This window comes from Triticum aestivum, chromosome 2B (assembly GCF_018294505.1).
Source record: "Triticum aestivum cultivar Chinese Spring chromosome 2B, IWGSC CS RefSeq v2.1, whole genome shotgun sequence".
Classification (NCBI taxonomy): Eukaryota; Viridiplantae; Streptophyta; class Magnoliopsida; order Poales; family Poaceae; genus Triticum; species Triticum aestivum.
In genome coordinates, this window is record NC_057798.1 from 461,700,324 (window position 1) to 461,716,966 (window position 16,643).

Sequence of the window (16,643 nt, forward strand, 5' to 3'; positions counted from 1 at the left end):
GCAGGCCCGGGGCGGCGACGGAGACGACGGCGGCGGCGACGAGGGGCGGGGACAGCCGGGGTCGGCGACGAGGGGCGGGGGCGGCGACGTCGACGGGGACGGTGTCGATCGGGGCAGGGCGGCGCGACGGAGAGGGAGAGGAAACAGAGGGAAGAAACAGAGGGAAACTGAAAATTTTCAAGTATTGTATATATAGGATGGACCTTTAGTACCGGTTGGAGCCACCAACCGATACTAAAGGTCTATTTTGGCCAAGCCAAGCGGCGGGAAGCGACCCCCTTTAGTACCGGGTCGTGGCATAAACCGGTACTAAAGGGGGGCCTTTAGTACCGGTTTATGCCACGACCCAGTACTAAAGGGGGTGCGCTGGCGCAGGTGCGGTGCGGCAAGTTTAGTCCCACCTCGCTAGCCGAGGGGCGACCGCACTGGTTTATAAACCCCCGTGCGGTCGCTCTCTCGAGCTCCTCTCCAAAGCAGGCTTACTGGGCCTACATGTTTTTTGCAGCCCTGTCGGCCCACTTGGCCTTTGCGGGCCTGCATCCTGGCCCAACGACAGGTTGGGTTTCTAGTCGTATGCAGGCCGCTCTGGCCTAGTAGGCGGGCTTATTTTTATTTTATTTTTTGCTTTATTTATTTTTGTGTTGTTTTTTTTGTGTATTTAGAGTTTCTTTGTGAACATTTTTGTTTTAGGTACAAAAAATTACAAACTTTCTGTTAGGGCTTTTTTTATTATTATTTTGCTTTATTTATTTTTATGTTGTTTTTTTGTGTATTTAGAGTTTCTTTGTGAACATTTTTGTTGTAGGTACAAAAAATTACAAACTTTCTGTTAGTGCCCGTAGTTTTCAAATTTGAATAGTTTAAATTTTGAATTATTTGAAATTAGTGTGAATCACTAGTTTGTGAATAACTTAACTTTAAAAATCAGTAAAGGCATGAAAGAATTTGTTTGCACATAAAATTTCTTCGCGTTTTAAATGCCAAAACACATAACTACCCTAACTATTACAGAGATTCCCCTCTCGGTGCGAAACACAGAAGAAAGTGATGATAGCTAGTGAAGCCGATCACATCCCAGATCTTTGGGTGTGAAACTTTTTCTTCGCGTGTGTTCCTTTGCGTCGTAACCATGGAAAATCTTCATCATTTAACGGGATGCTCGAGTCAATATTCACTGTGAATGGAGCAATTTCATCAAACTTTTCATAATCTTCTAACTTGTCTGTCTTGTCATCCACTCCCACGATGTTTCTCTTCCCAAAAAGAACTATGTGTCGCTTTGGCTCATCGTACGATGCATTCGCTTCCTTATCTTTTCTTTTTCTTGGCTTGATAGACATGTCCTTCACATAGAAAACCTGTGCCACATCATTAGCTAGGACGAATGGTTCGTCTGCATATGCAAGATTGTTGAGATCCACTGTTGTCATTCCGTACCGCGGGTCTTCCGTTACCCCGCCTCGTGTCATATTGATCCATTTGCACCGAAACAAAGGGACCTTTAAACCACGTCGATAGTCAAGTTCCCATATGTCCTGTATATAACCATAATATGTTTCCTTTCCCGTCTTGGTTTCTGCATCAAAGCGGATACCACTGTTTTGGTTGGTGCTCTTCTTATCTTGGGCGATCGTGTAAAATGTATTACCATTTATCTCGTACCCTTTGAAAGTCATTATATTCGAAGATGGTAACTGGGACAGCAAGTACAGGTCATCTTCAATAGAGGTGTCATGCATGGTACGTGTCTGCAACCAGCTGGCGAAACTCCTGGTTTGTTCACGTGTAATCCAGTCATCAGACCGCTCCGGGTGTTTGGAGTGTAGCAAATTCTTGTGTTCATCCATATACGGAGCCACCAAGGCGGAATTCTGTAGAACTGTGTAGTGTGCTTCAGTGAGAGAATGTCCGTCCATACATATTATTTGTTCCCCTCCTAGCGTGCCTTTTCCATCCAGTCTGCCCTTATGCCGCGATTCAGGAACACCAATCGGCTTAAGGTCAGGAATAAAGTCAATACAAAACTCAATGACCTCCTCATTTTGATGGCCCTTGGAGATGCTTCCTTCTGGCCTAGCACGGTTATGAACATATTTCTTTAAGACTCCCATGAACCTCTCAAAGGGGAACATATTGTGTAGAAATACAGGACCCAAAACGTTAATCTCTTCGCACAGGTGAACTAGGACGTGTGTCATGATGTTGAAGAAGGATGGTGGGAACACCAACTCGAAACTGACAAGACATTGCACCAAATCATTCTGTAATCTTGGTATAATTTCTGGATCGATTACCTTCTAAGAGATTGCATTGAGAAATGCACATAGCTTCACAATGGCTAATCGAACGTTTTCCGGTAGAAGCCCCCTCAATGCAACCGGAAGCAGTTGCGTCATAATCACGTGGCAGTCATGAGACTTTAGGTTCTGGAACTTTTTCTCTGCGATGTTTATTATTCCCTTTATATTCGACGAGAAGCCAGACGGTACCTTAATACTGAGCAGGCATTCAAAGAAGATTTCCTTCTCTTCTTTGGTAAGAGCGTAGCTTGCATGACCCTGATGTATGTCGTCTTCTTCGTGCATACGTTGCTGGTCCTCCCGTGCCTCAGGTGTATCTTTTGTCTTCCCATACACGCCCAAGAAGCCAACCAGGGTCACGCAAAGATTCTTCGTCACGTGCTGTTGGGGAACGTTGCAGAAAATTAAAAATTTTCCTACGGTTTCACCAAGATCCATCTATGAGTTCATCTAAGCAACGAGTCAAGGGAGAGAGTTTGCATCTACATACCACTTGTAGATCACGAGCGGAAGCTTGCCAAGGAGATGGTGATGATGGAGTCGTACTCGAACGTGATTCGGATCACCGATGTCCAAGTGCTGAACGGACAGCACCTCCGCGTTCAACACACGTACGGGACGGGAGACGTCTCCTCCGTCTTGATCCAGCAAGGAGGAAGGAGAGGTTGAGGAAGGCAGCTCCAAGGGCAGCACGACGGCGTGGTGCAGTTGGTGCAGCAGTATTCCGATAGAGCTTCGTCGAGCACGTACGGAGGAGGAGAGGTGTTGGGGAGGGGAGGAGCTGCGCCTTGAGTTGTGGTGTACAGCAGCCCTCCCCTCACCCCTCTATATATAGGAGAAGGGGCAAGGGGGGCCGGCCCTCTAGGAAAACCCTAGGGGGGGCGGCGGCCAAGGGGTGGGGGGCTTGCCCCCCAAGTAAGGGGGGTGCGCCCCCTTTAGGGTTTCCCCCCCAACCCTAGGCGCATGGGCCCAAGGGGGGGGCGCGCCAAGCCCACTAGGGGCTGGCTGCTATCCCCACGCAGCCCAAGTGGCCCCCCGGGAGGGGTGGCCCCTCCCGGTGGACCCCCGGAACCCTTCCGGTGGTCCCGGTACAATACCGGTATGACCCCGAAACTTTCCGGTGCCCGTTTAACAACTTCCCATATATAAAACTTTACCTCCGGACCATTCCGGAACTCCCCGTGACATCCGGGATCTCATCCGGGACTCCGAACAACATTCGGTAGTCACATACTAGTCTTCCTAACAACCCTAGCGTCACCGAACCTTAAGTGTGTAGACCCTACGGGCTCGGGAGACATGCAGACATGACCGAGACCACTCTCGGGCAATAACCAACAACAGGGTCTGGATACCCATGTTGGCTCCCACATACTCCTCGATGATGTCGTCGGATGAACCACGATGTCGAGGATTCGATCAAACCCCGTATACAATTCCCTTTGTCAATCGGTACGTTACTTGCCCGAGACTCGATCGTCGGTATCCCAATACCTTGTTCAGTCTCGTTTCCGGCAAGTCACTTTACTCGTACCGTAATGCATGATCCCGTGGCCAACACCTTGGTCACCTTGAGCTCATTATGATGATGCATTACCGAGTGGGCCCAGAGATACCTCTCCGTCATACGGAGTGACAAATCCCAGTCTCGATCCGCATAAAACAATAGATACTTTCAGAGATACCTGTAGTGCACCTTTATAGTCACCCAGTTACGTTGTGACGTTTGATACACCCAAAGCACTCCTACGGTATCCAGGAGTTACACGCTCTCATGGTCAAAGGAAGAGATACTTGACATTGGCAAAGCTCTAGCAAACGAACTATACGATCTTTGTGCTATGCTTAGGATTGGGTCTTGTCCATCACATCATTCTCCTAATGATGTGATCCCGTTATCAACGACATCCAATGCCCATAGCCAGGAAACCATGACTATTTGTTGATCACAACGAGCTAGTCAACTAGAGGCTCACTAGGGACATATTGTGGTCTTTGTATTCACACGTGTATTACGATTTCCGGATAATACAGTTATAGCATGAATAAAAGACAATTATCATGAACATAGAAATATAATAATACTTTTATTATTGCCTCTAGGGCATATTTCCAACAGTCTCCCACTTGCACTAGAGTCACTAATCTAGTTACATTGTGATGAATCGAACACCCATAGAGTTCTGGTGTTGATCATGTTTTGCTCGCGAGAGAGGTTTAGTCAACGGATCAGCGACATTCAGATCCGTATGTACTTTGCAAATTTCGATGTCTCCATCTTGAACATTTTCATGGATGGAGTTGAAACGACGCTTGATGTGCCTGGTCTTCTTGTGAAACCTGGGCTCCTTAGCAAGGGCAATAGCTCCAGTGTTGTCACAGAAGAGTTTGATTGGCCCCGACGCATTGGGTATGACTCCTAGGTCGGTGATGAACTCCTTCACCCAAATAGCTTCATGCGCTGCCTCCGAGGCTGCCATGTACTCTGCTTCACATGTAGATCCCGCCACGACGCTCTTCTTGCAGCTGCACCAGCTTACTGCTCCACCATTCAACATATACACGTATCCGGTTTGTGACTTAGAGTCATCCAGATCTGTGTCGAAGCTAGCGTCGACGTAACCCTTTACGACGAGCTCTTCGTCACCTCCATAAATGAGAAACATGTCCTTTGTCCTTTTCAGGTACTTCAGGATATTCTTGACCGCTGTCCAGTGTTCCTTGCCGGGATTACTCTGGTATCTTGCTACCAAACTTATGGCAAGGTTTACATCAGGTCTGGTACACAGCATGGCATACATAATAGATCCTATGGCTGAAGCATAGGGGATGACACTCATCTCTTCTTTATCTTTTGCCATGGTCGGTGACTGAGCTGAGCTCAATCTCACACCTTGTAACATAGGCAAGAACCCTTTCTTGGACTCATCCATTTTGAACTTTTTCAAAATCTTATCAAGGTATGTGCTTTGTGAAAGACCTATGAGGCGTCTCGATCTATCTCTATAGATCTTGATGCCTAATATATAAGCAGCTTCTCCAAGGTCCTTCATTGAAAAACATTTGTTCAAGTAGGCCTTAATGTTGTCCAGAAATTCTATATTATTTCCCATCAAGAGTATGTCATCCACATATAATATGAGAAATGCTACAGAGCTCCCACTCACTTTCTTGTAAACGCAGGCTTCTCCATAAGTCTGCATAAACCCAAACGCTTTGATCATCTCATCAAAGCGAATATTCCAACTCCGAGATGCTTGCACCAGCCCATAAATGGATCGCTGGAGCTTGCATACTTTGCTAGCGTTCTTAGGATCGACAAAACCTTCCGGCTGCATCATATACAGCTCTTCCTTAAGATGCCCGTTAAGGAATGCCGTTTTGACGTCCATCTGCCATATCTCATAATCATAGTATGCGGCAATTGCTAACATGATTCGGACGGACTTAAGCTTCGCTACGGGAGAGAATGTCTCGTCGTAGTCAATCCCTTGAACTTGTCGATAACCCTTAGCGACAAGTCGAGCTTTATAGATGGTGATATTACCATCCACGTCCGTCTTCTTCTTAAAGATCCATTTGTTTTCTATCGCTCGCCGATCATTGGGCAAGTCAGTCAAAGTCCATACTTTGTTTTCATACATGGATTCTATCTCGGATTTCATGGCTTCTAGCCATTTGTTGGAATCTGGGCCCGACATCGCTTCTTCATAGTTCGAAGGTTCACCGTTGTCTAACAACATGATTTCCAGGACAGGGTTGCCGTACCACTCTGGTGCGGAACATGTCCTTGTGGACCTACGAAGTTCAGTAGCAACTTGATCCGAAGTACCTTGATCATTATCATTGGTTTCCTCTTCAGTTGGTGTGGGCATCACAGGAACATTTTCCTGAGCTGCACCACTCTCCCGTTCGAGAGGTAGTACTTCATCGAGTTCTACTTTCCTCCCACTTACTTCTTTCGAGAGAAACTCTTTTTCCAGAAAGCATCCGTTTTTGGCAACAAAGATCTTGCCTTCGGATCTTAAGTAGAAGGTATACCCTACAGTTTCCTTAGGGTATCCTATGAAGACGCATTTTTCCGACTTGGGTTCGAGCTTTTCAGGTTGAAGTTTCTTGACATAAGCATCGCATCCCCAAACTTTTAGAAACGACAGCTTAGGTTTCTTTCCAAACCATAATTCATACGGTGTCGTCTCAACGGATTTATACGGTGCCCTATTTAAAGTGAATGTAGCTGTCTCTAGAGTGTATCCCCAAAATGATAGCGGTAAATCGGTAAGAGACATCATAGACCGCACCATATCCAATAGAGTGCGATTACGATGTTCGGACACACCGTTTCGCTGAGGTGTTCCAGGCGGCGTGAGTTGTGAAACGATTCCACATTTCCTTAAGTGTGTGCCAAATTCGTGACTTAAATATTCTCCTCCATGATCTGATCGTAGGAACTTTATCTTTCGGTCATGTTGATTCTCCACCTCATTCTGAAATTCCTTGAACTTTTCAAAGGTCTCAGACTTGTGTTTCATTAAGTAGACATACCCATATCTACTTAAGTCATCAGTGGGAGTGAGAACATAACGATATCCTCCGCGAGCCTCAACGCTCATTGGACCGCACACATCGGTATGTATGATTTCCAACAAGTTGGTTGCTCGCTCCATTGTTCCGGAGAACGGAGTCTTGGTCATTTTGCCCATGAGGCATGGTTCGCATGTGTCAAACGATTCATAATCAAGAGACTCCAAAAGTCCATCAGCATGGAGCTTCTTCATGCGCTTGACACCAATGTGACCAAGGCGGCAGTGCCACAAGTATGTGGGACTATCGTTATCAACTTTACATCTTTTGGCATCTACACTATGAACATGTGTAATATTACGCTCGAGATTCATTAAGAATAAACCATTGACCATCGGAGCATGACCATAAAACATATCTCTCATATAAATTGAACAACCATTATTCTCGGACTTAAATGAGTAGCCATCTCGTATTAAACGAGATCCAGATACAATGTTCATGCTCAAACTTGGCACTAAATAACAATTATTAAGGTTCAAAACTAATCCCGTAGGTAAATGTAGAGGCAGCGTGCCGACGGCGATCACATCGACTCTGGAACCATTCCCAACGCGCATCATCACCTCGTCCTTCGCCAGTCTCCGTTTATTCCGCAGCTCCTGCTGTGAGTTACAAATATGAGCAACGGCACCGGTATCAAATACCCAGGAGTTACTACGAGTACTGGTAAGGTACACATCAATTACATGTATATCAAATATACCTTTGGTGTTGCCGGCCTTCTTATCCGCAAGTATTTGGGGCAGTTCCGCTTCCAGTGACCCTTCCCCTTGCAATAAAAGCACACAGTCTCAGGCTTGGGTCCATTCTTTGACTTCTTCCCGGTAACTGGCTTACCAGGCGCGGCAACCTCCTTGTCGTCCTTCTTGAAGTTCTTCTTACCCTTGCCCTTCTTGAACTTAGTGGTCTTATTGACCATCAACACTTGATGTTCTTTCTTGATTTCAGCCTCTGCTGACTTCAGCATTGAGAACACTTCAGAAATGGTCTTTTCCATCCCCTGCATGTTGTAGTTCATCACAAAGCTCTTGTAGCTTGGTGGGAGCGACTGGAGGATTCTGTCAATGACCGCCTCATCTGGGAGGTTAATGTTCAGCTGGGTCATACGGTTGTGCAACCCAGACATCTTCAGGATGTGCTCACTAACAGAACTGTTTTCCTCCATCTTACAACTGTAGAACTTGTCGGAGACATCATATCTCTCGACCCGGGCGTGAGCTTGGAAAACTAGTTTCAGCTCTTCGAACATCTCATATGCTCCGTGATGCTCAAAACGCTTTTGGAGCCCCGGTTCTAAGCTGTAAAGCATGCCGCACTGAACGAGGGAGTAATCATCAGCACGAGACTGCCAAGCATTCATAATGTCTTGGTTCTCTGGGACGGGAGCGTCACCTAGCGGTCCTTCTAGGACATATTGTTTCCTGGCAGCTATGAGGATGATCCTCAGGTTTCGGACCCAGTCCGTATAGTTGCTGCCATCATCTTTCAGCTTGGTTTTCTCTAGGAACGCGTTGAAGTTCATGTTGACATGAGCGTTGGCCATTTGATCTACAAGACATATTTGCAAAGGCTTTAGACTAAGTTCATGATAATTAAGTTCTAATCAAATTAGGAACTCCCACTTAGATTAGACATCCCTCTAGTCATCTAAGTGTTACACGATCCGAGTCGACTAGGCCATGTCCGATCATCACGTGAGACGGACTAGTCATCGTCGGTGAACATTCTCATGTTGATCGTATCTTCCATACGACTCATGTTCGACCTTTCGGTCTCCGTGTTCCGAGGCCATGTCTGCACATGCTAGGCTCGTCAAGTTAACCCTAAGTGTTTTCGCTGTGTAAAACTGTCTTACACCCGTTGTATGTGAACGTAAGAATCCATCACACCCGATCATCACGTGGTGCTTAGAAGCGACGAACTGTAGCAACGATGCACAGTTAGGGGAGAACACTTCTTGAAATTTTGTAAGGGATCATCTTATTTACTACCGTCGTCCTAAGTAAACAAGATGCATAAACATAATAAACATCACATGCAATTATATAGTTGTGACATGATATGGCCAATATCATATAGCTCCATTGATCTCCATCTTCGGGGCTCCATGATCATCTTGTCACCGGCATGACACCATGATCTCCATCATCATGATCTCCATCATCGTGTCTTCATGAAGTTGTCACGCCAACGACTACTTCTACTTCTATGACTAACGCGTTTAGCAATAAAGTAAAGTAGGTTACATGGCGTTCTTCAATGACACGCAGGTCATACAAAAAATAAAGACAACTCCTATGGCTCCTGCCGGTTGTCATACTCATCGACATGCAAGTCGTGAATCCTATTACAAAGAACATGATCTCATACATCACAATTCATCATTCATCACAACTTCTGGCCATATCACATCACATGATCAATCGCTGCAAAAACAAGTTAGACGTCCTCTAATTGTTGTTGCATCTTTTACGTGGCTGCAGTTGGGTTCTAGCAAGAACGTTTTCTTACCTACGAATAACCACAACGTGATTTTGTCAACTTCTATTTACCCTTCATAAGGGCCCTTTTCATCAAATCCGCTCCAACTAAAGTGGGAGAGACAGACACCCGCCAGCCACCTTATGCAACTAGTGCATGTTAGTCGGTGGAACCGGTCTCACGTAAGCGTACGTGTAAGGTTGGTCCGGGCCGCTTCATCCCACAATACCGCCGAAGCAAGAAAAAGAATAGTAGGGGCAAGCAAGTTGACAAGATCCACGCCCACAACAAAATTGTGTTCTACTCGTGCAAAGAGAACTACGCATAGACCTAGCTCATGATGCCACTGTTGGGGAACGTTGCAGAAAATTAAAAAAAATTCCTACGGTTTCACCAAGATCCATCTATGAGTTCATCTAAGCAACGAGTCAAGGGAGAGAGTTTGCATCTACATACCACTTGTAGATCACGAGCGGAAGCTTGCCAAGGAGATGGTGATGATGGAGTCGTACTCGAACGTGATTCGGATCACCGATGTCCAAGTGCTGAACGGACAACACCTCCGCGTTCAACACACGTACGGGACGGGAGACGTCTCCTCCGTCTTGATCCAGCAAGGAGGAAGGAGAGGTTGAGGAAGGCAGCTCCAAGGGCAGCACGACGGCGTGGTGCAGTTGGTGCAGCAGTATTCCAACAGAGCTTCGTCGAGCACGTACGGAGGAGGAGAGGTGTTGGGGAGGGGAGGGGCTGCGCCTTGAGTTGTGGTGTACAGCAGCCCTCCCCTCACCTCTCTATATATAGGAGAAGGGGCAAGGGGTGCCGGCCCTCTAGGGAAACCCTAGGGGGGGGGCGACGGCCAAGGGGTGGGGGGCTTGCCCCCCAAGCAAGGGGGGTGCGCCCCCTTTAGGGTTTTCCCCCCAACCCTAGGCGCATGGGCCCAAGGGGGGGTGCGCCAAGCCCACTAGGGGCTGGCTGCTATCCCCACGCAGCCCAAGTGGCCCCCCGGGAGGGGTGGCCCCTCCCGGAGGACCCCCGGAACCCTTCCGGTGGTCCCGGTACAATACCGGTATGACCCCGAAACTTTCCGGTGCCCGTTTAACAACTTCCCATATATAAAACTTTACCTCCGGACCATTCCGGAACTCCTCGTGACGTTCTGGATCTCATCCGGGACTCCGAACAACATTCGATAGTCACATACTAGTCTTCCTAACAACCCTAGCGTCACCGAACCTTAAGTGTGTAGACCCTACGGGCTCGGGAGACATGCAGACATGACCGAGACCACTCTCGGGCAATAACCAACAGCGGGGTCTGGATACCCATGTTGGCTCCCACATACTCCTCGATGATGTCATCGGATGAACCACGATGTCGAGGATTCGATCAAACCCCGTATACAATTCCCTTTGTCAATCGGTACGTTACTTGCCCGAGACTCGATCGTCGGTATCCCAATACCTTGTTCAGTCTCATTTCCGGCAAGTCACTTTACTCGTACCGTAATGCATGATCCCGTGGCCAACACCTTGGTCACCTTGAGCTCATTATGATGATGCATTACCGAGTGGGCCCAGAGATACCTCTCCGTCATACGGAGTGACAAATCCCAGTCTCGATCTGCATAAAACAATAGATACTTTTGGAGATACCTGTAGTGCACCTTTATAGTCACCCAGTTACGTTGTGACGTTTAATACACCCAAAGCACTCCTGCGGTATCCAGGAGTTACACGCTCTCATGGTCAAAGGAAGAGATACTTGACATTGGCAAAGCTCTAGCAAACGAACTATACGATCTTTGTGCTATGCTTAGGATTGGGTCTTGTCCATCACATCATTCTCCTAATGATGTGATCCCGTTATCAACGACATCCAATGCCCATAGCCAGGAAACCATGACTATCTGTTGATCACAACGAGCTAGTCAACTAGAGGCTCACTAGGGACATATTGTGGTCTTTGTATTCACACGTGTATTACGATTTCCGGATAATACAGTTATAGCATGAATAAAAGACAATTATCATGAACATAGAAATATAATAATACTTTTATTATTGCCTCTAGGGCATATTTCCAACACGTGCATCACGTCGATTGCGGAGCGGACCTCTAGGTCTTTCCAATATGGCAGGTCCCAAAATATAGATTTCTTCTTCCACATGGGTGCGCGTCCGTCAGCGTCCTTTGGAACAGGTTGTCTGCCAGGACCCTTTCCAAATATCACCTTCAAATCCTTGACCATATCATGTACATCAGCACCAGTACAGTGGCGATGCTTCGTCCGGTGATCCGCCTCACCTTTGAAATGCTTGCCTTTCTTTCTTACGGGATGCCTGCTCGGAAGAAATCGATGATGTCCCAGGTACACATTCTTCTTACAACTATTCAAATATATACTGTCGGTATCATCCAAACAGTGCGTGCATCTGTGGTATCCCTTGTTTGTCTGTCCTGAAAGGTTACTGAGAGCAGGCCAATCATTGATGGTCACGAACAGCAATGCCTTTAGGTCAAATTCTTCCTATTTGTGCTCATCCCATGCATGTACACCTGTTCGATTCCACAGTTGTAAGAGTTCTTCAACTAATGGCCTTAGGTACACATCAATGTCGTTGCCGGGTTGTTTAGGGCCTTGGATGAGCACTGGCATCATAATGAACTTCCGCTTCATGCACAACCAAGGAGGAAGGTTATACAAACATAGAGTCACTGGCCAGGTGCTATGGTTGCTGCTCTGCTCCCCAAAAGGATTAATGCCATCTGCGCTTAGACCAAACCATACGCTCCTTGCGTCATCTGCAAACTCCTTCCCGTACTTTCTTTCGATTTTTCTCCACTGCGACCCGTCAGTGGGTACTCTCAACTTTCCGTCTTTCTTACAGTCTTCTCTGTGCCATCGCATCGCCTTGGCATGCTCTTTATTTTGGAACAAACGTTTCAACCGTGGTATTATAGGAGAATACCACATCACCTTGGCAGGAATCTTCTTCTTGGGGCGCTCGCCCTCGACATCACCATGCTCATCGCGGCTGATCGTATAGCGCAATGCACCACATACCGGGCAAGCGTTCAAATCCTCGTACTCACCGCGGTAGAGGATGCAATCATTAGGGCATGCATGTATCTTCTGCACCTCTAACCCTAGAGGGCAGACAGCCTTCTTTGCTTCGTACGTACTCTCGGGCAATTCGTTGTCCTTTGGAAGCATATCCTTTATCATTACCAGCAACTTTCCAAATCCCTTGTCAGATACACCATTCTCTGCCTTCCATTGCAGCAATTCCAGTGTGATGCCCAGCTTTTTCTTATCACCTACGCAATTCGGGTACAACAATTTTTTGTGATCCTCTAACATGCGCTGCAACTTCTTCTTCTCCAAATCACTTGCGCAGTTTCTCTTTGCATCGGCAATGGCCCGACCTAGATCATCAACGGGCTCATCTAATGCCTCTTCTTCAGCTTCTTCCCGCATTGCCGACTCAGCTTCTTCCCGCATTACCGGCTCAGCTTCTTCCCCCATTGGTGTATCATCGTATTCAGGGAACCCATGGCCAGGATAGATGTCGTCGTCCTCTTCTTCTTCATTGTCTTCCATCATAACCCCTCTTTCTCCGTGCTTGGTCCAAACATTATAGTGGGGCATAAAACCGGACTCAAACAGGTGGACGTGAATGGTTCTTGACGTAGAGTGATTGCGACCATTCTTACAGCCAGCACATGGACAAGGCATAAAACCATCCGCCCGCTTGTTTGCCTCAGCCGCAAGTAGAAAAGTATGCATGCCCTCAACGAACTGGGGAGAGCATCGGTCATCGTACATCCATTGCCGGCTCATCTTCATTACACAACACCGAATAGACCAAATTAATACAAGTTCATACATAAAGTTCATACAACACTTAAATGCAACAAACAAATAACTCTCTAGCTAAAGCATTTAAATGCAACAACAAATGCGATCAAGATCGCAACTAAGGTAACAATTGATCCAACAGCATAATGATACCAAGCCTCACTATCGATGGCATATTTTCTAATCTTTCTAATCTTCAAGCGCATTTTCTCCTTCTTGATCTTGTGATCATCGACGACATCGGCAAGATGCAACTCCAATTCCATCTTCTCCCCCTCAATTCTTTTCAATTTTTCTTTCAAGTACTCGTTTTCTCTTTCAACTAAATTTAACCTCTCGACAATAGGGTCGGTTGGAATTTCCGGTTCACATACCTCCTAGATAAAAATATCTATGTCAACTTGATGGGCATAATTTGTCATAAACACGAAATGCAACAAATAGTTTTAAAAGAGAATATACCACATCCGAATCATAACAAGAACGAGGGCCGACGGGGACGGATATCAAAACCATGGCACTATGTATAACAAATAACGTACGGGTAAGATAATTATTATACGAGTAACTATATATCCAAATCACACAAACATCAATTTTTTATATAAAATTTCATGAACAAGAGGCTCACCACAAGGTGGTGCCGGCGACGGGACGGTGCGGGCGATCGACGGTGGTTACGGCGGAGATTTAGAAGGCACTAAGTAAACCACACCTACATATGCAAATTAAGTGTTATTTTAACCTCAAATTGCATATAAATCAAATACTAGCACATATATATATTTTCTCCCAAATTACTAAACTCACAAATTAATAACTATATAAAGCATTGCAAGAGCTAATCTAGCAATGAGAGATGAAAGGACAAAGTTGCTAACCTTTGTGATCATTTGAATGGATGGGGGCCTTCAAATCTTGACAAATTTTGGGCAAAATGTGTGATGAGCACGAGAGGAAGAGGGGAAGAACAGAGAGGAGAGGGAAAAGGGGAAGAACAGAGCGAGCTCGGGTGGACGAAGGGTTTATGTAGGACGACCTTTAGTACCAGTTCATGCCAAGAACCGGTACTAAAGGTGCTGGAGGGGGCCCAGACTGACAACATCCTGCCACCACTCTCATTAGTACCGGTTCGTGGCACGAACCGGTGCTAAAGGTTAGCCACGAACCGATACTATTGAGAGCGGCCCGGCTAGCCGTTGGAACCGGCACTAATGTATACATTTGTGCCGGCTCAAATACAAACCGGCACTAATATGCTTCACGTTTGACCCTTTTTCTACTAGTGTAATCAGAGCCATCCCAGCCAATAATCACAACTGATGTTAAAAACAATTACTAATGAGATTGTAAAGATCTTATTCATATCGATCATAATACCATGAGGTGCTGCAAATGATGCTTCACCAATAAGGGACTTCTCTATATCAGGTTCCCCACGTCTTTCTGTAGCACAAGAACTGAACTTTCTCGATTTTCCACCGCAGGCTCAGGAATGCAATGTAGTTTCTAAGAGCCCGGCCAGGGTAATCTTGATGACATCCATGATCATAAAATCCAAACAGGAGCTGCATTACCAAATAAAAGTGTTGAGAAATAAGCAATGCATATATGGAAGGTTCGATTGAGAAAGTTGCAATAAGATATAATATTTTTGCGTATTATACATGAGGAGGATTTGAGAAAAATACTAGAGACTAATCATGGTGTAGATCTTTTGGAGGAGAATCCTGTTGTTAGAAAAAGCCTAGATCTAGATATTTTAGGTATGGGATCTTAAATATTCATGCATAAGAAATACTCCATACTTCACATAATATAAGACCGTTTTGCAAGCTAACATAGCATGCAAAACGATCTTATATTGTGGGAAGGAGATAATTGGGGAGAGTTCTAGAGTAGAGATAATATCTACCGTAGGGTTTGGATAATTATTGCCACATGGCAGTATCTACATTGTAGAACTATAAACAAGGGTGACATCCCTCTCACCAAAGCAAGCAAAAAGAAGAAAAGAAGCTACAAATATGAAATCTTAGAAATGGCAATAAAGGAGCCAGAGTGTATAGATAGCTACTAATCGTATTAATAATTTTGTAATATGAAAAAGCTAACCAGCCTTAATTTTAAAGATACCTCCGAACGACTAGAGAGCCGCACGATCCGCATCTAATGGTCCCGCTTTTCTTTATTGATTTTTGTTCGCTTCTACCGCACCACCTGCCTGATTTTTTGGCGGTTACTCACAAATTCTGCTGGTACCTCCCCGTAGTTAGTTTTCCGTTCGTTTCCTTTTCTAGACTTTATAGTGCAAAAAATTGCCCTACAGGTGGGATTCAAACTCGATACCTCCTGAGTGAGGACCAAGTTTTTTTTTTGGTAGGGGCCAGAAAATCTGGTTTTCAGAAAATCTCAGCGGTTCCGGATTATTTTTGCCCGAATTTTTTTAATGAATTTTGAATTCAATTACCTCTAAATATATCTAGTTTCACAGTAGCCTACATGCAGTGCTTATTGTAGCAGTGCTCACACGACCTGCCTTCCTTTGGAAGATCGCGAGTTCGACTCCTTGCTGCCGCACGGGCCACCAATATTTTTTTAATAAGAGTTGAAAGAAAAAAGATTTATTTTGCAAAACATCCATATATATATATTATAAAGCAGGCCAGTGGGAGCTCGATCCCGCGACCTCGCGAATTGAACGTGCACTCGTAACCGCTGCGGTAGAGGCGTTGCTTTGTCAACGAATGCATAGGATGGAACCAGCAAATTGGGAGTTTGACCGGCTCGGTCACTGGTTATATTTTTGTGTTAACTTTTTTGTTGGTGCTTAACACTACATGAGAAGACTTTGTTGTAGGCTGAATTTTGCACGATGCCCCAAAGACAAGGTGGATGCCGGTAATTCTCGCCAAATCCAAAGGGTGTGGTCTACCTAGCCTCCGTGGCAACTATGTAGTTACCCAATGGCATATGCTACAATTATCAACAATGCCAAAATTTTAGTTACACAATTGCACCGTCCATACTACACACTTGGTAACTACTTAATCTCTACGTTGATAACTACTTTGTATCTACACAAACTTTGATATGGGAAAAAAAGTTATTGCAACATTCCAGGATAACTTCCATTTAAATAGCATGGTAATTTACGCACTGCAGACCTGATAACTTACGCGCAAACACCGCGGTAACTTTTGACCCAAGAAAATAAGTTGTTAAAACATACCCCGGTAACTTCTAAGGAAATATCATGGTAGTTTACACACTATAGAGATGATAACTTACATGCAAACACCGTGATAACTTCGACACGGGAAAAAAAATGTTGAAAACGTACCCCCGATAACTTCTGTGCAAATAGCATGGTAATACATGCACCACAGACCTAATAACTTACGTACAAACACCAC

At 45.5% G+C, this 16,643-nt stretch overlaps 1 pseudogene; it reads right to left on the bottom strand.

The window, feature by feature from the left end:
* Positions 1–16,643, bottom strand: part of LOC123041400 (ubiquitin-like modifier-activating enzyme atg7) — a 35,910-nt pseudogene that overhangs the window by 17,119 nt on the left and 2,148 nt on the right.